We start from the raw sequence: 23986 nt of genomic DNA, 5'->3' as shown, positions 1-23986 counted from the left end.
GCTTGACTCAAATTTTGAATGAAAAACTCCTTAAAATCAATTTCTGTTTATGCTTGCCAATGTCTACTGCTAGTTATAATTTTTTCTTAACTTCATTCTCTCTCCTCTTCAGTCTTCTCAATCTGCAGTGTTTGCCAGTGGTGCAAAATAAAAAGGAGGCAGAGTAACTCGGAGAAAAGTAATCAGCATATCGTCTCACTGGTCTTCATACAAATATTTTTATTTTCTTAATAGTGGAATTATAAGAAATCCCATAAATAAATTACTACCAAGTAATTAAGACAAGAAATAAAATCTACATGCAAAACCATCCATGTGGGAAAGGCCATGCCTCGTGCACATCTTTTGATGATTGGTTTTAAAATAAGGTACATATATTACTACAATTTTTTGCTATAGTGGTGGTGAAACTAGAAGTCAGTTGTTGTTTAAAGTATTTTGTTTCTAACAGTGCTATGATAATCTGGCCTGATCAGAATAAAACCAAAATATGACTGATTTCACCTATGTTAGATTAAGCAATAAGGAAAACAAAGGAGTTAGTAACCTTTGTAGAATACAAGTGAATCAAAGGATATCATAGATCAAAATAGTTTCTTTGGCCTTCACCATTAATTTATAACTTCTTTGGAAAAAAAGTTGGAGTAGTGAAAGGAAGGGAATTAAAATTACAGAGAAGCACAATATAGAGCTATGTGGAAATGTGCTTTTGAACTTTTGACTTCTCTGATGCCTTTTGTTTGCTAATCCATGTGTCAGAACAACGTTCGGGATTTCTGAGCCGAGTCCTGAGATTTAGGCACACCTGACTGACTTCTGGTCACTGTGACCACATGCTTTGCATGCATGGCATGTCTGTATCTCCACTGTTTTGTTTAGCACTCCATTTCACTGTGTGCAATGGTTTTTGGGAGAGCAGTCAGCAGATTTGGTGTTGGCTACCTTCTGCGTTCCTGGCAATTCTTGTGTAACAGTTCACAGTGCATTGCAGCATCCCTGCACTGATTGATTTAGGCACCTCTGTACCCCAAATGTACTCAGATCATTTTGATAATGGGTTACTGGTTTTAATGGAAGGCAGCTGCTAATAATAACCATTGGGTGCAGATGAGTAATGGAGTGATAACCTCCATAACCAAGAGCATGACGCCCAGTTCTCTGCCAGAGCTCCCCGTGATGTGCTCACTAAAGCACTTTTCTGTGGAGAAACTGAGGAGTAGTCACTCACATAAGTCATTCACTTCTGGCATGTGAGCAGCAGATTCTCTTTTTAAGGTCACTTTTAAACTTTTCCTCTTCTTTTCCTCCTAACATTTGAAAGATTGCCTCAGCACCTTTAATAATGCTCTTAATACCAGCCAGTAGTATAAACCACTAGAGATCAGTAAATGTTAGCCTGAGACGTAAAACAGCAGCACAAAGGGATGCTTGCTCTTCTCTACGGTGGTTATTCTGCATATGCAGTTGTTCCACCACAGTACCCGCAGTGCTTCAGTCCCAGAAGCCAGAAGTGAAGCCAGCTAAGTGCTGCAGTGCAGTATAACTAATAGCAGCCTTGCCATGGCTTGTTTGATATTGTCAGGAGCCTGTGTATAGTCAAGAGTCCCTTCCCATCTGCTACCTCCTGTGTGATGTACACAGCACCTGTACCAAAACCTTGAAGCCATATAGCTTTATTTGTAATAGTGATTCCTTTATAGCTCATCCTGAACAGCACAAAAGCTCTTCTCCTTTCTTCTCCTGACACAATACAAGAGACTCTCATTAAAAATGGCACCAACTGAGAAAACTGTGAGAGATTTCAAAAGCAGATAACTTGACACTTATCCACTGCCTGACACGTTTTTTTCCTACACATGCAGCAGCTTACCAGACACAGCCTTTCCCTGACTGGCCCATTACCTCCCTAAAAGGACTTCTTGTTTTTGTTTTTGTCCCTGCAAAATTCTGGGAAGTCAGGGAAGAAATGCAAAGAAAAAGAGATGTAACAACTTGACATTGCTTCTTTTCAGCTGTCTGAGCAGAGTCTCCCAACTTCAGGAGCTTTTGGAGAGCTCTGCAAAGCTAGAGCTTATTTGTGAAACTGACTTTAGACACATTTGCTAGGTAAACTCTGCAACAAGCCAGTTCACCCTGATTTGTTTATATTTAATCGCATTGCTATTCTGAAACAAAACACTAGGAGGTATTTCTGGGCATCACCTGGCAGCATATTGCATTCCTCTAGCTCCACATACTTAGCTTGTCTTTAATACACTGTGACTGCATTTGCAGAGGCACACCTAATAGCTTGTCTGAGGCTGAACAAGTCTTAGAGTAATATTTTTATTATTATATTCTGTTCCATAATTGAAAAACAACTAGGAATAGACATATAAGTAAATATTCAGGATCTTTGCTTTTTGTGGGAGAAACAATTCAGAATTTACTGGTGAGATTCATTCTTGAGTTTGCTACTTACCAGTTTTCTTTTAAGGAGCTAGCTCACCTATTAGTTCCTCAGTCCTGTGGAAAGATTTAGTAAGAATACTTTCATGAGCTTGCTTCAGTGACAGCTATAATCTCTAAGTTTAATTTTCTAACTAAAGATATTTCCACTGCTGGGGCCTCAGTGATGAGGACTCTGATCTTCAGTATCAGTGTCATTTGACATAACATTACATGGGCTTCATTTTCCTGAGTTGTAATTACTAAAGAGAGAAAGAGAGCTAATCAGTTATGTGAGCCATGACTCAGCTCTGCTGCCCAATTTAGAAGTGTGTTAGTTCCATTATATAAACAACCAGTTTGGCCAGTTTTCCTGAGCCCTCCCCATAGTTGAAGGCATGTCTAAGACACAAGGAGTGAGGACATAAAGCATATTTTGCTTTCTAAGACTATATATATAAGTCGACGCCATATGAAAAGACACTTTAAGAGTAAAAATGGCAGAAATATTCCCATCCCTTCTTCCAAACTATAAATAATCTGACTATCAGAATCTTGCTAGGGAAAGGCTGCTCCTCCCTTGCCCAGTTGGAAAGAATATTTTTCCATTAGAAAGGAAATTACTTGTGTAATGATAAGGAAATTACTTGTTCCTGACTCATGTAATTCCTTTTTTCTTAAAGGTAAAATTTAACACACATTTTTCATTCCAGAACAATTTAAAATTGTATATTTCTAAGCAATGGTTGCATTAAGTTTTGAAATGGCAAAAATAAACATGCTTGACTAAGATTTCCAAGATGGGAGAACAAATGCCTATATCTCCATTTATCCTGGCTTCTAATTCAGGAACCTGTTACACAATTCGAGCTGCTACTTTAACTTTTCTTTCTCATTAATACATAAACATAGTCACTTGAATTAAAAGAAGAGTCCTTTTCTTCAGCTTCCATCATGCTTTTCAGATGTTTTCATCATAGTCTGTTGCTTAGACACTGGAAACAAGACTACTTTGCCCAGCTAGAAAATTTAATAAATACTGCTCAATATTTCTCTGCCTTCCCTGCATCTGCTAAGAAATAAAATTCCTCTCTGCTTGTACTCAAAAAGCAGTACCACTGCCTTTTTCTCAGGATCAGAATTAGTTCTATGGTTCAACAATGAAGGAAATGGAGGCCACTGATTTTCCATTGCACTTTTGAGTAATTTGATGACATCGTGTAAGCTTTTTATCCCATTTGAAAATAAGATGTTGAAACTTCACATCTGCATGTTTTGATTTGAAAGACAGATGCAAAATGAAGGCACTGGAGTGCATCAGAAAGAATATCTTAAAAAGCTGAAAGGAAAATACTGTTTCTGGTGCTCTGTCTCTCCTTTAATTGCAATCACTAGTCAAGATCCTAACCAATGCATAGAAATTGTCAGAAGACTACAAAGGCTGAATTTCTGAACCTGTGACTTGGGGGTTACATGGGCTTTATGAAGAATTAGCACTTATGGCTATTAACTTTGTTTCTGAACTTTTTTATTAGCATTCCACCTTGAGGCCACCCTATGAATTCATCTCACCAAAAAAATTAAAAGATTAGACTGATAAAATCAGGCAACCTGCTTGCCAATCTTGTGTTGCTTTTGTAACTTCTTCCCAAAGAACCTCTAGGTGAACTCACTGCCCATGTCTGTTGGTTTCATGACTGTGTCAGCTCTCCCTTACTTTTCAATAAGCAAATGTTTGTCATCTACTAACCCAGACTTGAGAGCTTAGTTATCTGATTCTGCTTCATTTCCACTTCCCTTTAACTTTTTGGCCCAATTTCAGAGTAAAAACTGTTTACCCAGCTTTACTCAAGAGGATGTCCCTTCAGGTTGATTCGGTTTGCCAAATCTTCATTAATTTCTCTTTTCCAACTTGAATTCTCAGTGCTATGCACATATAAATACTTATTTTATTGCCAGCACCTGTCAGTAGATATATGATTCCTTTGCAATCTGAAGACAAAACCAATTTAGGTTTGCTGTTGCATTACTCCCACTTTGAAGAAACAGCTCTTATCTTAGGGGACCTAGAGTTTCACTGGATTATTCTTCTTTTGTCTTTCCGTCTGAATGCATTACCAGATTGTTATTACATTAATTTTCGTTGTGTTCTCCATAGTCATTAATTCTCTCAGGGAAGTAAAAATTATAGGTATGTTGGTTTCAATACAAATAGCTAGCTCATTCTAAATGTATTTTTCTCATATTAAGGTAAGTGCATTACATCATTTAGGAATGTTTAATAAGTCCATTTGGTTTTCATATTTATGCTTCCACCCTAACTAGCTTAATTGTACTAATATCTGAAGTGCCTGCAAACAAAAGCTAGTTAATGAAATACTGGTATTCAAACTCCTAGAGAATAAACAAGTGAAAATTCCTCTCAGAGCACAGTATAGAGAAATTTTACTTAAGAATCTTCATATCAGCCCATTCCAGAATAAAAACCTGCCTTTAGTTCAGTGATTCTAGTGTAGCCAGACCGCTTTAAAAGACCATTCTGTACTTTTCCCTCTACGGGGAATACCTTCATATTATAGCCTTTATGTTCTGTACTTTTCATGCTTGAGAGAGTCATGGAACGACTTTTAGAAGGTGACCCTTTAGAAAGCTAGTCAACTTTCAGGAAAACCTTGTTGTATTGTGTTAACTTTGGCCTATATTGAAGGATTTTAATGGTGCTTTAGGACCAATGAGGTGCTTTAGGCAAAGATATAAAAAATACCCCCAAACCATTGCATCTAATAATTAATTTAACTTCTTTACGATATTGACTCCCTGCACTGTCCCTCCTCTTACAACACTAACATATGTGCACTCGCTTTATCTACTAGATGGTCAAGATTTTTTAAAATAAACTGGAGGCTGTAGGATGAAGGATGGTTGGTTAGAACCAGTCATCACTTACCAACAGCCCTTAGCTATGTGCCTTAGAAACACTGTGCTTCCCAAAGCAGCTAGAATATATTTTACCACAGCTGTAAGGATGCCTTTATGGCTATTTTCCACTCAAGTAGTTGCATTACTACAACAAGATTTTTGAGATTATCTTTCTAGACTAAAAACTGTGAAGGTCTATGTTCATGAATATCTATTATTAATGCATGTACATTCTTAATTGTGTACACCCACAATGCTTAACGAGACTGGACACCATAAAAACGAGCTGCTCATATCTGATCTGTTGTATGTGCACTGTCTGTTGCTATACATATCCATTTATTGCACAAGATTGGCTAATCAGCCTGGTAACCCAAATGTCTGAAAAGAATACGACTGAATAAATATATTCTTTCCTAACTGAGGAGTGCAGGGAAACCAGGCAATGAAAATAGCGGCTAATAGCCTGTTCAGAAAGAATGAGAAAATCTATTCAGACTACTTCAAGCTTTACAATAGTAAAAACCACATGCAAGTTAATGCCTTTTATAAAATGGGCCCAGCTCCTATTTTAGTTGAAGATATTTAATAATATTAAATAATACTGAAATATTTTATTATTAATTCAAATATCTTAAAAACTGTTTTGCTGTTTATATAGTGTGCCCTAAAATCTGCTATTTTTCATTCAAATAAATTAGATAAACTTTAGTTTTCTATCTTAAAAATGTAAGTGATCTGCCTGTTGCTAGATGCTACAGGCATACCAAGACTTTCAATGCTATTTATTAATGTATTAAAATTACCTAAAAAAAAGTACCTAAAAAACAGAGAGCTATAATAAATATAATCAAGTGAAAGGAGAGTGAAACAATCCCAAGCACGTCATTGAGTAATGAGCTAAAAGATTTAAACAGAATTCAGGAAGATTTAACGTAATTCAGTTGCGCACAAAAAAGGAAGGTTTTCAGTCAAAATCTCCTCTTATGTACTATTATACTGATTTATAACCAGACTGGAGCTGAGAAGAGTTCAAGGTAGGTGAGCTTAAGCTGTGGACATCAAGGAAGCCACTGCAAAACAAGTTAAGCACACTACCTTTGGCCTCTGTTATCTCAGGCAAAGGCTGATTGAACAGCAGCTTCCCTGAGCTCTGAGTCTTTCTCTCAGGTGGACAAGAAATAAATTATCGGGCAAGGTCTCAGGGAGATATTAAGTTATTAGGTTTCAGACAACTGTAACTTAGAAGTAAATGAGAGAATTTACTAAGGCCATAAGTGCACACAGATAAGTGAATTTTTAAGAGAACAGAGAGGAACCATGTCCAGAAAAGGAAATGCACAAAGAAGATGAGATTTATGATACGGCAATCTTTAAAATGATGTGTTAGTGATTCATCACTACACTAATATGTTTGGTTATTGTGAAAATTAGTAGACAAAAGAGCCAAATATGCTGTAAAATAATAAATGTACCATGCATCTTGCAAATTGTCAATTATAACTGTAAAGTTGTAGTGTTGCCATGTCATAATGTCAGCTGTCTTCCTAAAAGAAGGTAAATGTGGGAAGAACTAGCAGCATGCCAGCCATCTCTCTGTATATGAAAGGGGGGAAATCAGTCTCTGTCAAACTTTCAGGAGTATCTCCTTGGCATAATAACAAATGCCAAGCAGTATTTGAAAATTCGTTTGCTTGCATACCAATGAGACGCTATGCCTCCAGACAAATGGGAGCTGTAAAACTGGAGCTGGGGTCCCATTCTAAAAGTAGTCCTCTAGAGACAGACTGAAGTTGAGTTGGTAATTTTTTTCCATGGCTAAGGGATGTCTCAATTGGAAATGATGGCTGGAGCTAGAGATTAATGTCGGCTTAAGTGAAAAAAGACTTTGAGGCACTTTTGTAATATTTCCAAGTTGTGATCAAGAGCGCAGTCCCTTGTTTCCTAGAATAAACTTAGCCTCAAGCTTGCCTGGTGTCATATTACCTGGAGTAACCTGACAAGCAGAGTACATATCATGTACATTACCTGTTTCTGGAGAAACATGAGTTTTGAAGAAAATGGCTTTAGCTGCTTGTTATCTAAGAAAATAGGATAATGACAGGACAGAGGAGTTTTCTCACTGAAGTATGAGAGCAGGTGCATTGAATGCCAGGATATGCAATGATATTTTTCCAGATGAAGGTTGTCTTGTGCCTTCTGATAAAGGCAATTCATCAAGAGGTCTCCAGGAGTCAAGGAAATCTCATCTTACCCTGTGATGACTTTGTGCCTCCGTAACTTCAAACAGCAGTGGTCCATGAATAAAAAAACTATGGTTTAATTCATTCTTAATTATTTCTTTATGTGGTTAAGTGGAAAAACTCACTACCAGCAGTTGATATTAAAGTAGTACACTATTTGGACAATCAACATGAAGAAACTACCCAAGTTCTGGCTGTTGTCTTGATTTCTGAAGAATGCTGTCCATGTGAAGCATTTAAAACAATTCCTTTGCCAGTTAATAAGCTGAGTTGCACAGTTGTCAGTACATTTTACCACTAGGTTAGTAGTTGTTCTGTTTTGCTACAGCTGAACATTAAGTGTTATGTGCTAGATCTTTGTCTTGATTTAGGCTGACAATTTTAATGGCAATGCAGAATTTAGCACATTGTACCCCTTGATGAGAATACAATACTGGTTTACAGGAAAGCAGGTCCCAAGAAAGTTGTTAATGACAGAAGAAAAATACTAATTAAAGTCTTAATATTTTTGTCCTATTATACTACTGTGCTTGCATATGTGTTAATGAGATGCTGCTTGACAGAAATTTCCGATTTTGAAATGTTACTTGGTTAAACAAGCAAACCCCTCTCTAACTGACAAATACAAAGTTATTTTTGTTAGCAAAAGACACCACCTTAATAACTGCAGGAAAGGATGATTTTTAGATTAAAGAAATAGGAAATCATTCAGACTAACAGAAAAGAGGTACAGTTAGAATTGCCTGGGGAGTAATTAATGTATGTTCACCTCTATTTCTGACAGTTCAAGCCAGTTGCTTTCAAGTCAGCCTTAGCAATCTGTAATCGCAAACTCATTTGTAATATAGCAACTGTTTTTTTTTCCTCCCCACAGCTGCGGGTGAGCATAGTTTCAGAACAGTCTAATATCCAGATTTTTAAAAAAATTGTTACTATGAATTAGAATCTACTGGCTTGCTAAAGAAGTCTTGAGACTTGCAGGTATTGTCTTCAAGTTGCAAAGGTATTGCAACTGGACAAAACACATTAAACTATATCTTGCATTGCTCCAACAAAGATTACTTTTAGAACAAACAGAGAACATAGAAACACAATGTAATGAACAAGCATTAGAATAAAAGGTTAAGATAAAAACATATTATGTATGATGCCTAATTTTCGAAGGTATTGTGCTTCAATCATCTGTTCCTATTCTTTATTTAATCTCCTTTGCAGGGACAAAGAGGAAAACAAAATTGGAGGGAACACATCAAAGCTTTTAATCAAAGGGTAATTTTCAAATGGCAGTAGCTACTCTTTGACATTGGCAGCATAATGTATTTAAGTTTGAAGTTTTGGAGTTTTTGAAAGTGACATTTTTAAACTTACTTTTATCACAAATACTTGGGAAAAAAATCCTGTTAATGGAGGGAAAATCAAACCTGAAAATTTTTTAAATGAAGTTCATTAAAAGCTCAAAATTGTTAAGCATTGTATATACTAGTTAAGTTAGTAAAATTTACACTATTCAGATAAAACTAGACATTGCATCCAAGATTAAAGAGATGTCCTGGTTTGAGCCAGGATTAAGCCAATTTTTCTTTTCACTGATTTTTTTTTCCTTCAGTAAGCTTTCTTTTAACTAGCAACTGTGTGTTCTGCTAGGCTGATAAGACAGTGGAATGTTTTTCTAACTACTGAGGCTTCAAGGTTACACCTTCACTCCGCCGGCTCAGACACTATGGGGAGATCTCTGACCCCCCCCGTGGGAGGCTGAGTTAGACAGACAGCAAAATTGGCCAAAGATATTCCATTCCATATATCTACGTAAGCTCAAAGGAAGGACAGAGATCTTAGAAGACAGCTTCCTCCTTCTTCTCGCCCTCTCTTCCGTCCATGGCCGGCGTCCGGGGAGGACTCTGTTCGTCCATCACCGTCGACGCCTAGGCTCGAGCTCTCCTGACCCTCATCACTCTCTGCTTTTCTCCAGCAGCAGCTCCGGGATTCCTCGGGACTCTTCCCAGTTCAGGGGAGTGCTGTGGGAGTTGCTGGGGGTGGGGGGGAGGCGAGAGGCTTTTGCCCATATCTGAATATATCTGTATATAATTGTATATATATTTTATTGTATGATTCATTAGTGTTTTAATTAAAGCTGTGTAGTTTAGTTTTCAATCCAGCCAAGTCTCTCTCTTTTTCTCTCTCTCCTTCCCTACCTGGGTGTGGGGGGGGAGGGGATCGAGAGCATTGTTGTCGGACCTGAGTCAAACGGTGACAACAATTAATTGGCGCCCAACGTGGGGCTCGAACCCACGACCCTGAGATTAAGAGTGGTATATTCAAAGGCTGTTCCCTTCTAAAATCAGCATCATGCAGGCACAGATGCTACTGCCCTGAAAATGAAATGAACAAACAATGTCTCATTAAAGATACGTCTGCTCAACAACTAATGTAAAGTAAGTGAGGGAAGAAGTTAAGTATGATGAAAACATTGCATCTGGTGCACCAGCCAAATATTTACCTCTTTCAGGACAATTATGAGTCTCAAAGATTTTTTTGTCTCATAATCTCCCAGTGATATTAATGCAATGGATAAAAAATATATAGTGCATACAGTTAGTAGCTTTAGTAGCTTTGGACTATATAGAATCATAGAATGGTTTGGGTTGGAAGGGACCTAAAGATCATCTAGTTCCAACCCCCCTGCCATGGGCAGGGACACCTCTCTCTAGACCGGATTGCTCAGAGACCCATCCGACTTGGTCTTGAACAATTTGAGGCAGGAGATACCCACAACTCTTGGCAACCTGTGCCAGAGTCCCACCACCCTCACACTAAAGAATTTCTTCCTAATATCTAATCTAAGTCAACCTACTTTCAGTTTGAAACCATCCCTCTGTGTCTTGGGAGTTGGACTAGATGATCATCAGAGGTCCCTTCCAACCTCGATCACTCTATGAGTGTCCTGTCTGTGACACTCTGAGACTATGTGACTCTGTCTTATCACTATATGCTCTTGTAAAAAGTCCTTCCCAGCTTTCCTGTACAGTTCCTTCAGGTACTGAAAGGCTACTGTGAGGTCCCCCCAGAGCCTTCTCTTCTCCAGGCTGACCAGCCCCAACTCTCTCAGCCTGTCTTCGTAGGAGAGGTGCTCCAGCCCTCTGATCACCTTCATGGCCCTCCTCTGGAGTCGCTCCAACAGCTCCCTATGTTGAGGGCCCCAGAACTGGACACAATACTCCAGGTGGAGTCTCACAAGAGCAGAGCAGAGAGGGAGAATCACCTTCCTTGACCTGCTGGCCATGTTTATTTTGATGTAACCCAGGATATGGTTGGCTTTCTGGGCTGCAAGTGCACACTGCTGGCTCATGCTGAACTTCTCGTCCACCAACACTCCTAAGTCCTTCTCCTTAGGGCTGTTCTCAAACCATTCCTCATCCAGCCTAGATTTGTGTTTGGGATTGCCCCAACCCATGTACAGGACCTTGCACTTGGCCTTGTGTAAGTCTCAGGAACATCCACAACAAGGAATTGGTGGTTTCCTTCCAACTGTTGCTCATTGATAAGCAAAGTAAATGAAATATGAAATAGTTATGATCCTTGTTCTTCCTTTCTCTTATTCTTCCTTTGTATTTCTGTTGCTTTGGTACCCCCATATGACCACTGCTAGAGACTGGATGATAGCTTAAATGGACCATTTCTATGAACTACTGTTATTATTATTGTGCTTCTTATGCTCTCTTGACTCATCTCTGTTTAGTCAGCTCTAGCGAAATCTGTGGGCTACTGAGCACAGACTTTACATCCACAATTAGGCTTATGAAGGTTGTATCTTTTTAGTCATTGAAATGGTTAAAGATGATGCCTTAAGTGTTTTAAACTGAAGTGTATATATAATGTCTACATAGGGATTTTCAAGTTTGCCATTATCCTAAATTCCATTCTGGAGTTGCACTGCTTAGATTTGGATTTAGGTAATTCATCCGCTCCTGTGTTGAGACTCTTTTTGTGAGACAAAGCAGCGACAGTAAATTTTCTGTAGTACACAATTTTTCTGAGGTGCACTCCTAATAGTGTCTCTGCAATTCTGCTGTGTATAAAATCTGTTGGGTAACCCCCTATATAAGTGTGGCTTCAGAGTTGTTCTTTTCTGATAATGATTGTTGTAGAAGGTGGAGGTGCCTTAAGTGTAAGAATTTCTAGATTGGCAGGCAAGTAGATGGTTACGAGATACTGTCACTATGCAAAGTAATGAGAACCAGGGGAGTTTTATTTTTATCTTGAAGAAGCTTGCAGGAGGCAACCCTATATCTATGCAATAGACTAAGAGAGCAAAATGACCTTGTGTCAGACTAGGCATGAATAACTTTCAGAAACAAAAATTTTATTAGCTTGTACGTGTTTTTCCAAAGGAAACCTGAATTAAGAGCTCATTCTTCTTTTCAGCAGCAAGAAATCAGTGATGAAAGAAGTGTATAAAAATACCAGGGCTTTTCAAATGTAGATTTCAAATCTGAGGTGTAGTAGGCCTATAGGCAAGCTAGGAAGAGTGAAGTTTCTCTTCTCAGCTAGGTAACCAGAAAACCACTGGCAACGCTACCTAAAATTAATTGAAGTCTCTGCTAATGGAAGTTCTTGATAATGCTGGAGATGAGCAAATAAAGGAGGTCTCTGAGGGTCTTGCAAGAGAAAATGGAATTACATTCTTGGCCCCCGCCCTGCTCAGTTATGTACTGCAAGCATTACTTCTCACCATATTGGCAGTAGAAAGCCTTTTTTTATAACAGCAGGGGCAATGATACTACAGTCCTACCAGCCTGTGAGCATGTACTATGGTCTGCATGGTGGGGAAAGCCTATCTCCATTACTTATGGGTGCAATAGATTGGGTCAGGAATGGCATCTTACAATCAGTTATCAAAAAAGTGTTGTATTGTAAGGTCTGTTGGAGCTTCTGGAGCTCACCTAGGCACAGTCGATCCAGTTGCCCAGTCCTCATGCTGCTCTGAGCAAAATTTCAGCCTGAGGTATGGCAGGAGACTGTGTTCTTTCAGCAGTTTTCAGTGATATGCTCTCCAGGGAGACAGTTTTCCATGGTGCTGCAGATCCCCTGGCCAGCAGCCATCTGTGAGAGCAAGGCTGCTGACACCTCTTTGCCATGTTGGAGGTGTGTCCCAGAAAAGCTTTCTAACCCAGCTCTACAGGATGTTTTCAGCAGTTTTACTGAAAGACTGTTTTGCACTCCTGGTGCTTGAAGTTGCTGTCAGTTCCCCTTGCAAGCTGCTGTCACAGGCCTGATGTTGTCAGCTTGTGCTGGGAAATATGCTGTTAGTTACACAGCTCTTTTTTTCTCCCTTTAATCTCCTTCCTGTGTAGCTGTGCAGGGCCAAGGTTTAAATTGTTTATTTCCAGAAAAAATTGCCATGTGAAATCTCTCCACTGGCAGGGTCTATCAAGAAATACATACACAGGGGAAGTTTTTTCTCCTGCAGACTCTTACTGCTAAGATCCTGAAGTAACATCAAGGAACAGAGGTGAAAACTGATAATAGAAAGTTTAAGCAACGAATTATTCTCATGCCATAGATTGTTTGTTGAAGCTTGAAGAGGTGGATCTTCTACATCATGCATCATATTTTCTTCTGAGCAACAGAATGAGCAGCAAAAAATTATCAGTTCTGCTTCCACATGAGGTGAGTCTTTTGATGAGAGGTGTTTGAGCTGACTGCTCAGACATGGTCCCAAATGATAAGAGTACAGATCAAAAATGTTACACAGAAAATGAACTAGAAAGCCCTTAGGACCAAAGTAAATACTATCTCACTAGAAAATGAATTCTGATAGGCTCCTATCAACTTTAATTATTTTAAGACTACTATCCATGTAAACAGCTTCTCTGGCATTTCTAAAGAACAGATATATTTAATAAGTGAAGAACTCAGTAAAAACTATTTCCTAATTACACTCATTAGAAAATCTGAGCTCCAAGAAAACCGTTAAAGCTTCTGCTGTATCTCACACAGACAGCAATTAATGAACAGTTATCTTAAGTCTGAATAAGCAAGCACCCTTTGCTTTCTTGAATATGATACCTCAGGCATAATTTCAATGAAGGAAAATGTCTTATACATATTCCGATTAACTGCTAATACTCAGTCTGCAATTTGAAAACCATGTTGCCATTAATTAGTGATGCATTGGTGTCAGAATAATAACAGATATGGAAATGAACATATTGAAATTGTACATGTACCAAAAGAAAGGCAAAAGACAAGGTGCAGAAGTGTTCATTTGGATTTTTTTTTTTTTTTTCAACTCCACAAATGAAATGAAGTCACTTGTTTACACAGCTTACTACATTGAAAATTCTATAGTAAAACTGAAGCATTTTGTCTGTGTTTTCACACCTTCTTAATCATTGTCTTTCTGGCCTGATTTTTGTCAAGGCAATTGGATTCTCTAGCAAAGATGGCACATGGAGGGAGTATTTCTGTTGCACGTCAAAGGAGTAAAATTAAATTCCTTTAACATTTCTCATTTTTATTTATTTATCACTCTATACATAAAATCTCTGAAACAGACCCCTCAGAAACAGACAGGGTCTTGTACTGCATCTTACCTCCTTAACTTCATTAGTCCTTACCTAAAGGACTTTAATACTAACATTTCTTTGAAATGTTGTCACTTTGGTAGCAAAAAATACTCAATTTGTGAAGAAGTATTAGCTACACACAACAAGAAACTCTTCAAGTAGTTAGACACTTTATATTGTAAATGCAAAGTTAAATACTTGAGTTAATACCTTTGATCAGTTAAATACTTATCATAAGCATCTTAAGTAAACTGTTGAGACAATCTGATGTTAAGCATCATTTAAACGAGTTACATGTGTTTTTTTTTCAAATGCAAAAGTAAATAAACTCTCACCTTTTGGTTTGATAACCTTTCTCATTCTCAACAAAAGGTCAGTTAAGGTTGCTTCTTGTCCTCCATTCTGGTCTCTCTTGGAAGCAATAGAGACTTCAACTCTCCATTTTGGAGGTTATCTAAGACTGATGCAAGAAAGGGAGGAAAAGGTCAACCTAACCTTTTCATCCTTCTGCTTTGCCTTAACTGGAGTGATATTTTGTCACTGGGCTATACAATTAGGACCTCCTTTGCTTCATTAGATCTCAGGCACCCTGTTGGGCTAGCAACAAACTGAACCACGTTTCCACGGAAAGCTTTCTCTCCTGTGTGTAATGTCTTAATTAAAAAATGAAGTCAATCTGAATCTTAAAACTTGGACAGGTTTAATTTTGATCACAAAGAGGGACACAAAAAAGAATTGCTTTCTTCTATAAGGAAAACCCAAAAAGTACTGGAAAAGTATATTAATCTGCCTTACTGTAGAAAGGCCTCTGAGTGTTGAAAGCTCTACTATGACTGCGAACCATGATACCATTACTGTGGGTTTCATGGTAATTAGGAAAAATTTTGAAAACTAGTGCTCTGCTTCCATGACTGCATTTTTAGAAACTGCTAATTACAAAATATTGAAGAGAGAAAGGGTCTAGTGAGCTTTAACCAAGGTATTATTTGTCAGATAAAATCTTTTGTGGTTAAATATTAGAGACTGATTTTGCAAAAGAAATTGAAATGACACAATTTCCTCTTTAGTAAAGCACAACCCACAGAAAGGAAACTGTTTATGGTTTCCTATTGCTAATCAGTGCTGGAGGGAGCTTATTTTTGTGCTTAGGTAGTCGACAAAATGCAGGTCTGGTACAACAAAACCTGTAAATATTAAATGGGAGTTCTGTAAGCCAGGATCATAGCACCATGGTTTCCATTGCTTCCTTCATCCTCCATCACCCACACTGAGATTCAGGACATATTTATGTTGAGTTATTAATAAATAAAGAAAATATAATAATTTTAATCAACTAGTGACTTACAGATTTTTTTACCCTTAAATATTAGGACTTTTTAAAGTGAAATCTGAGTACTGCGGATGGAAAGCCAGTTAATATTCAGCAGACCAGTATAATACAAATTAAAAAAAAATCCTAAGAAGATACCTTGCAAAAGCACTGCACATGAATCTCTAGAAGGCCTGGAGGGGTATATACGAAGAGTGAAATAAAGACATGTACACTGGGTTTCTTAACCTCTGTCTGCTATGTGAAAGGACACCCTATATCTACATCAAATGACTGAGAAAAAATGCCCTGAAAAAACATACTGTAAGGTAACAAGTCAATGCTAAAGAAGACACAGTTATTCCCAGTATAGATCCTGGTGTGGTCTTAAATAGAGTCTGATGTGGAAGCATGTGCTGATATTAAGATTTTCAGTAGTAGATTATGGAGATTTACAGCTTCTATCTTTGGTGCATGTGCAGTTTTTGTGATCTTCATATGCATTAAGTGTGTTGGGGGAAGTATTGGGCCCCCTCTTTTTGGTCCTAGCTGCACCTGCAAATCTGCAAGGGTGAGCTCAAAGGTGGTGATGTATCATGTGGGAAGGTAGAGAGGGGAGTAATTATCTGAGTTATGGTAAAATAACTGTGGCAAGAACATATCTGAAATAATAGAAAAAGACAGTCTAGGGCAAATACCTGCTGCCTGGGGAATTGCTATGGATTGGAAAAAAGTTCATATAAATATATAACCAGAAATTGTATTGCAGTACAAGACTTAAATATGATTTTTCAGCTGTGGAGTTGTAGTGCTTGCAGGACTAAAAGTTGTATAAAGTCTAACCCAAATGTAATTAATCTTTGGTCAGAAAGCAGGTCATCTCCCTTCAGTGGCCACATTTTAGAAATTATACAATCAGGATTTGTTTTATTAGCAATGTATCATTTTAAGGGAAAGCACTGTTTCTGAAGAAATAGGAGAAAGTAAAGGAAATAAAGGTGTGTCAACAGTAGACATCTGAATAAACTTGCACTGGGATAGGATAAGTTTCCCTGAGGTCATACAGTTTTCATTCTGTATACACACAAAAGGGAAAAATTTAGTGGCATGACAGGCTTTCTAAATCTTGAAGTATTTTTCTACGATGCAGGTCAAAGTACTTTCAAGGAAAGGTTTGGTAAGATTCACCACAAGCTTTTGGGCTCAGAATGTTTTAAGCACGGGTGCTGATGGACTTTCTGATTACGGCAAGAGTTAAATGATTTCCCCCCTTTGTTTCCCAGTGCCATTGAGCAAGCTATAAAAGGTTTTTGCTGTAAGTATAAAAACAACTGCAACTCAACAAAATATTCACAAGCATCCTGCTGCCAGCACAAATGAGGCAGTTGAGAAGTATTAGGCAGTGTGTCTATGCAGACTGAGGAGGACAGGAGCTCAGCTGGATCCCAAGAGGCTTAGTGTCTGAGGTCGGACAGCTCAGGGCTTGGTGTTCAGACAATATCCCTAGTTTGTCAGTCCTAGTGTTTAATGTGTGTTCCAGCTAAACACAGCAAGATGGAAAGTAAAATAAATGAGTAAAACTTATGAAAGGCTGGAAACAGGGGAATTAGGAAAGGGAGATTACAAAACTAACTTCTGTCTATCTTGCTGTGCGAATACAGGCTGCTCAAGGATCTCAAGTTCAAACAAGCCGGTAAGATTAGATATTGCAAGGAATCACGTATAAGGAGTGATAAATATACTTAAATACAGTTAGCATTCTGTTTAAAGCTTAAGAGTTCCTATTTAGGTCTTCATGAAAGTTTTAAAATACATGAGTTAGGTTGCTATGACATTGGGCAGTAGTTGCACTGACAGCTGAGCCACCCATTCTGGTGTTATTCTTGGTTTCACTTGCTACAAGCAGCCATTTTTCTGTTTGACAGGCAAGGATATATTAGAGTGAACAATTACACAAGGGCTGTTAGTAAGATACAGGGCTGGAAGGCTGGTACTTGTGGCCATTGACAAGCTCTTGAGGTATTTAACTGGGGGAACAAAAAGGTCTTAAAATCAAAGGGTTCTAACAGAGGAAAAACAAATTATGGCCTGGTAAATGTCACCCCTGCTGTATGATTGGCTTACCTGAAAATGGAGTGTGCTGAAATGAAGCGTAAATGTATTGAGTAAGTCTCCAGCTGGCAGGGGGTATTTAGTGTTTGTGGTTCCTCTGGCGGGTTTTTAATTACTCAAGCAGTTGGCCTCATTGCAGAGGTTCAAAGGCTACGAACCTGAGTAGTTGTATAGTTTATGTGAAAATATTGGAGGAGCAAAGTCCTGAGTCACAACAGAGAGACAGAGTGACAGGTGTTAGTTCCCCTAAATCCTTCCTGAGCTGAATGCTTTCTTGAATTTCTCACTGATGGGTTTTTCAGAGGGACTGCTAGGAGTGCCCAGCAGAGACCTAGCCCTAAGATAACAAAAGATACTTCTCAGTTATGCTGAAACTCTTGCAAATGTTCAACAAGAAAATAATCATTGATTAAATGTTGGTATAAACGCCATAAATACAAGATGTACTAGCCTTTAGGCTTTCAAAAGCTTTTTGAATTCAGTAAAACTCCAACTGCCTCTAGGAGTTGACTCCCAGCCGAAGATTTCCTAATCCTTGCAACAGCTGCTGCTTCAGTATTTAATGAGAGGGGTCCCTTGCTGACCCACTGAACAGTATATTACACTGGCAACAAACCCTACACTTGTGTGCCTTTTATGTACACACCCTAGGAGGGGGTCACTTACTTGACCAGTAAGTGATAAATAGCTACAGAATTTAGTTCAGCATGCAGGGAGCTGTGAAAATATATTCTGATTGGGAATGTTGTGACAGCTATGGTAAAGATGGTTATTAAACTACCTTTGAGAATCAGGTTCTTGCCACAGTATACTTTGTTTGAGAATATGATCTCTACAAACACCCCCTTACTTCATGGTGGAAGAGTAGTAACTGAACACATTCAGGCAAATGTACCATGGAAGTATTGTGTTCCTTTTATCTTTGGACAGAGGAAATCCTTTAGGCGATGCTTCTTTTGATCAGTAAATGCCAACCCAGTGGTCTGCTGCTAGCAGTGATGAAGCTGTAAGTATCTGTCTGTTCTGTCTTGACATGGCTTAAAATGGTAACGTATTAAATTGATTCTCCAAATGCACTGGCAGTGCCACCCAGGCACAATGGGAGTAAAACTAATTGTGTCAGTCGTGCCCTCTTAGACCTGAGGAAAGGCGGGAGGTCTGCACATGGTGTACAGCCTGCAACACAGTCCAAGAACTATAGTGGAATCCAGCTAACAAGGAAAAAAAGTGATTGTGGGGGGGTGCAGCTTGCTTGCTTCTATCAGTTCCCTGAAACTCGTCCTGCAGAGCAGTAGCACTTCTGCCACTAAGACTGAAGGTGTCAGAATCAAAACTGCTTGAATCATAAACAAAGGCCTAAATAGCAAGCGCTTACCTCTCTGGACGTGAATGTAACAAAAATTTGTGATTAATAATTCCTGTTGCTCAGGGAAATATGGATCTTTTTTTTAAAAGCTCTGCTGGAGGTGCCAATCTATGGCAAGTGCTCTGCTTTAAGATCATCCAAAATCAACAATTTAACATAGCTATAGAAGATTTTAGTTTTTTCTAGTCTTACTATAAGAGACAGGTATTTACCCTACAGATGGGTAAAGTATCATAGTAGCCTATGTGAGTAATCACTATGCTCAAACAAACTGGTTAATGTTCTTTCTTGCACCAGTATCCTTCCAATATTGCTTAGACGATCTTATTGAGAATTTTACCCCTCCCAAAGGCTTCAAAACCAAAACTAAGTCACAGTTCTGAGTTCACAATCCCTTTAAATGCAAAACGTTTAAGAATCAGAAGGATAGGGAGAAGAGCAGAATAAATATGCACCGTGCGTTGTTAAATTATTTAACCTGTATAATAAGGGCTAGGAGCATATGCTGTAGTTAAATATTTGATGAAGAAATTCTAATAAAGAGTGAAAATAGTGATCTTCTGAACATCTGGAAGAAGGAATAAAATAAAGCACTGTATGAAAACCTTATAGATAATACTTTCTAGTGGGACTGGTAGGACTGGCAATATTGCTAACACAGAAGTTGCAGTGAGCTACTGGCAGAGCTGGGTGGAAATTACTTATGTTTTCTTGAATGTAGAACTACAGCTGGTCATTAACTGTTGATTTGCTCCTTTCAGAGTCACAAATCTACATCTGTATGTGTGTCACAAATCTACATCTACATGTATGTGCCCATAGGTAAAACTGAAGTGAAATATTAAAAGTTTTGAGATAACAGATGACAATAGTCAGCTGTACAACAGAAACTGATTTTGCACATAAAATGTTAGTTCTGAACAGATGGTATTATGTACTGTTATCTATACTCACGCTGGTTGTCAGAAGTGTATCCAAGTCTGGTATATAAAAAAAATGGGAATGACGATGGGCACACTGTTACTCATCCGCTAAGAGATGGCATGTATGTTAATTGTACTGCCACAGATGCAGACCACTAATTAGTAAAAAGGTACTAGTTAATTTCAGGATGAGCTGTGGGATCACCTCAAACTGTGTGTGAAACTCGTCGCACAGCTAATGAAAACGTGCTTTGTGGTATGTGATGGAAAGGACCCAATATCTCTGACTGATGCATTCAAAACTCACAGAAGAACTGGGCAGTGGACCAAATGAAGCCCTTGACCATCCCACAGTATCTCTCATTAGCTGGGCACTCTAAATATATGATCTGTGTTGCTGGTTTTGAGAGATGACCTGTCATGCTATTGTGGTAGCTGCTTGTGTTGTAGTACTCAGAATCCTTAATATCCTTAAGTGAAACAGGAAAGCAACTGTGAATACAATGAAAAGCATGAAAACAATACTAAAATTTAATTTCTAGGCCAAATGCTCAGTTCTCCATTATTTTTATTTCTTTCTCAGGTCAGACTGCTAACTTTCATTTTAATCAATGGAACAGCATATTCAAGTTATTTTAGGATTCAAAGACCATCAAAGTGAGGAACTCTTGCTCAGATATCAGAAGCATGACAATTCAGACACCTATGCAGAACTGGAGTTTGCTTCTTGTGGTTAAAATCCTGTGTCCTATAAATACAAAAGCTGAAAAAATGCGAGTTTATACTGACTGAACAGAGTCAGAATGAAAAAGAGCTTTATATTCATCTGGATCTCTCTCTTTGCTGTTTTTGGCTGGAATAGAGTTAATTTTCTTCACAGTAGCAGGAACAGGGTTATGCTTTGGATTTGTGCTGAAACATTGTCCACAATGCAGAGATGATTTCATTACTGCTGAGCAGCGCTCACACAGCATCAAGACCTTTTCTGCTCCTCACACCACCCCCCTGTGAGAAGACCAGGGGTGCACAAGGGTTAGGAGGGGACACAGCTGAGACAGCTGACCCCACTGACCAAAGTAATATTCCATGGCATGTGATGTCCTGCTCAGCATATAAAGCTGGGGGAAGAGGGAAAGGGGAGGGCATCACCAGAGTGATGGTGTTTGTCTTCCCAAATCACAGTTATGGGTGATGGAGGCCTGCTCTCCTGGAGATGGCTGAACACCTGCCTGTCATGGGAAGTACTGAATGAATTCCTTGTTTTGCTTTGCTTGTATGCATAGCTTTTGCTTTGCCTAATAAGCTCTCTTAATCTTGAATTTTCTCACTTTTACCCTTCTGATTCTCTCACCATCCCACCAAGGTCGCGAGGGGAGGGGGTGTGTGTGAGTAAGTGGCTCTGTGGGTCTTAGTTGTTGGCTAGCATGAAACCACATCACCCTTTCAGGCTGATAGAGCCAACAAGGCCTATTTTGAAGGATCTTGAAGAGACCTACTTACCTCTTGCTGAGGTATCTGTGGCTGTATGCAAATAGCATTTGACACTTTCCATTGTGATTACATTTCTATTTCAAAACCACATGGGTAGCACTTCATTACTCTTTTTGTGATTCTGTCCTGCACTTGAAATCATGCTTAAAGCCTAAATTTAAATGCTACATATTACACTTTCCTCTTGTTGTATGAGAGTGCCCTATATACACATATCTACATATGACAGAACCACCCCTTATCTCAACTACCTGTTTTAATTGTCATCTTCAACAGCAGAAAAAATGAGGGTAAGACCTCCTGTATTTGCTAGATGGCTCTTGGATATTGATAATGAAAGCATAGGTGGGAACCGAAGTTACATCAAGCCATTGTAGACATAAGACAGACAGGATTTTTCATAGGAAACATAAATCATTCTTGGAAGGGCTTGTTGAGACTTGTGATAGATTCACTCAGAATTTAGTAACTTCCGCCAGTCAGGAGTGCAAAGCTGGGGAGATGCACGTTGGTTCTGAGGTTTCTGAAGGGAACTTGCAGCTCAGGGCTCAAACAGGAGACAACACCAGCTGACAGGATGACCACTTGTTGATCAGAACACTAGTCTGTAGCAGAATTATACACTCTGAAGTCTATGATGCTGAATATCACAGTTAAAGGCTATATGGAAGGAATACTGAATGAGACACCCAAGCAATAACCTCACTCTGGAACTAACAACAGTATCACAGAGCTGCATCAAGGGTTTAGTTTGCAGCAGGGACCAGGCTCTAAGGATGTCAAATTAGACATATTTGTTGCATACTGCTTTAAGTAAATGGGTTTGTACAGACAGGGGGTAGGTAGACAGAATAAGGCAGTGTACTGAGTTTTTTTGCCATACAGTGATTTTGTTGGAAGTTAGCACTACAGCTACTGGTGCTTTACCACCATTAGTTAAAGTTATAATTGATTTGATAGTTGAACTGTGGATATATCATTTATATAATAATAATGAATCAAGCTTCATCATCTCTTAAATGCTGACTTGGAGGTTGAGAGGTAGAACTTGAATAGACACCTGGAGTTTTGTTACAGCTTTTATGTTACCTTAGTGAAAATATATTTACATATATCCTTGCCAAAGGGTAGAAAAAAGTTTGCACATTCAAGAAATCATTGTATGGAATTGAGACCTGAGGTACCATTGCACCTTGAACTAGAGAGGGGAATTGGTTAATCTGACAGAAACGGAGGGAAAAGGTGGCCATAGACTTAAATCAATTGGAGTTGAGGGGAAGTTAAAACAAGTTTCAAAAAGAGACATTTCAGAAAAACAGGTTTTCTGGTTGAAGGTCCGTTTACAAACCTAATGAAGCAAAAGATAAATTTCAAATAAAAGAGAAGAGGTGACTGCTGAGGTTTCATCTGCAGCTTTTGTGCTTACACACCAGGTTCTGTCATTGCCCAGACTGTGGTGAGCTCTGAGAGACTTTTGTTGTGAGGATGTTGTGTTGCAAAAGGCTGGACTCTTGCAAGAATAAACATTTCTTCTGGCATTGCCGAACACAGGACACAGAAGGGAAAGAATACATCAGCTGCAGTGCAGGTGGGATGTGCTGAATGGGCATGGAGCTGTGCAGGGTGGCGGTGGCAAGAGGAACACCCCTGTGATTATAATATTAGCTTAAGGCTAACCCCACATATTGAGCTGTCAAGTCTGAGATAAAAGACACATAGGAACTAATTTTTCTACTTGATGGGCCATGGTGGGATCGAGGAATGAAAATGAGAAGCGAAATTAGATTCAACCCGCAGTACTTTGGATGTAATGCAGTAAAAATTGGAAGGCTAGCAGCCTTTAGGAAAGAGATGAGGGTCAGTAACATAAGCCATTATTTGTGTTAGTTGAAGTGTCTCCCTTTTAAGTGATTCTACCTTTTTGTTTGACATGCTCATTCCTATGCTATCTTAACAGCCTTTGTAGCTGGTGAGAACGTCTGGAAGCATAGAAGCATCAAAATGAAAACCATTCAAATGATAGTTAACAAGAGAAGCAAGTCTGCTTCTGAAGAAGTCAACAAAAGGCATTAAAATTGTATTAATTTTCTGAAACTGACAGTGTTTTTGCTGGTGTGCAATGGAAAATTGGTGTAACTCGAAAAAGTACCTTCACTCAAATATTTTGATTGGTTGCTCAATGAAGTCCTTATCTGTTGGGGTTTTTTTGTGAGCCATTAGAAAACATTAAGCCTTGTGGTGGTTGATATGTGCTTAGCCATGATTTTATTTTCACCATTGCTAATTCACGCAAATTCGTGAATGCTACATAAAAGCATATTTGTAGTCCTTAATTTTAAGCTGTGGTGAAAAATGAATATGATTAATTTTAGGAAAAACAGTAATAAATTATATACATATTATTTTATAAAGAACAGATAAAATAACTGGAACTCCTTTCTTCACTTAGTCAAGCAACTTTTTAAATTGAAAAAATACTCTTACGAGTGATTAGTCATATTAACATTCTGCATAGCCTTCCTCCTCTTGTTAATGGGGAAATGGAATCAATATTCACTTCAAGAGATGCTTCTGAGCTTATCTATGTATTAGAAGCAAAGATTTACATTTTGATGCTTTGAAAATGAAAT

Source organism: Apus apus, chromosome 1 (genome assembly GCF_020740795.1).
Source record: "Apus apus isolate bApuApu2 chromosome 1, bApuApu2.pri.cur, whole genome shotgun sequence".
Classification (NCBI taxonomy): Eukaryota; Metazoa; Chordata; class Aves; order Apodiformes; family Apodidae; genus Apus; species Apus apus.
Note: the sequence above shows the minus strand (reverse complement) of the source record.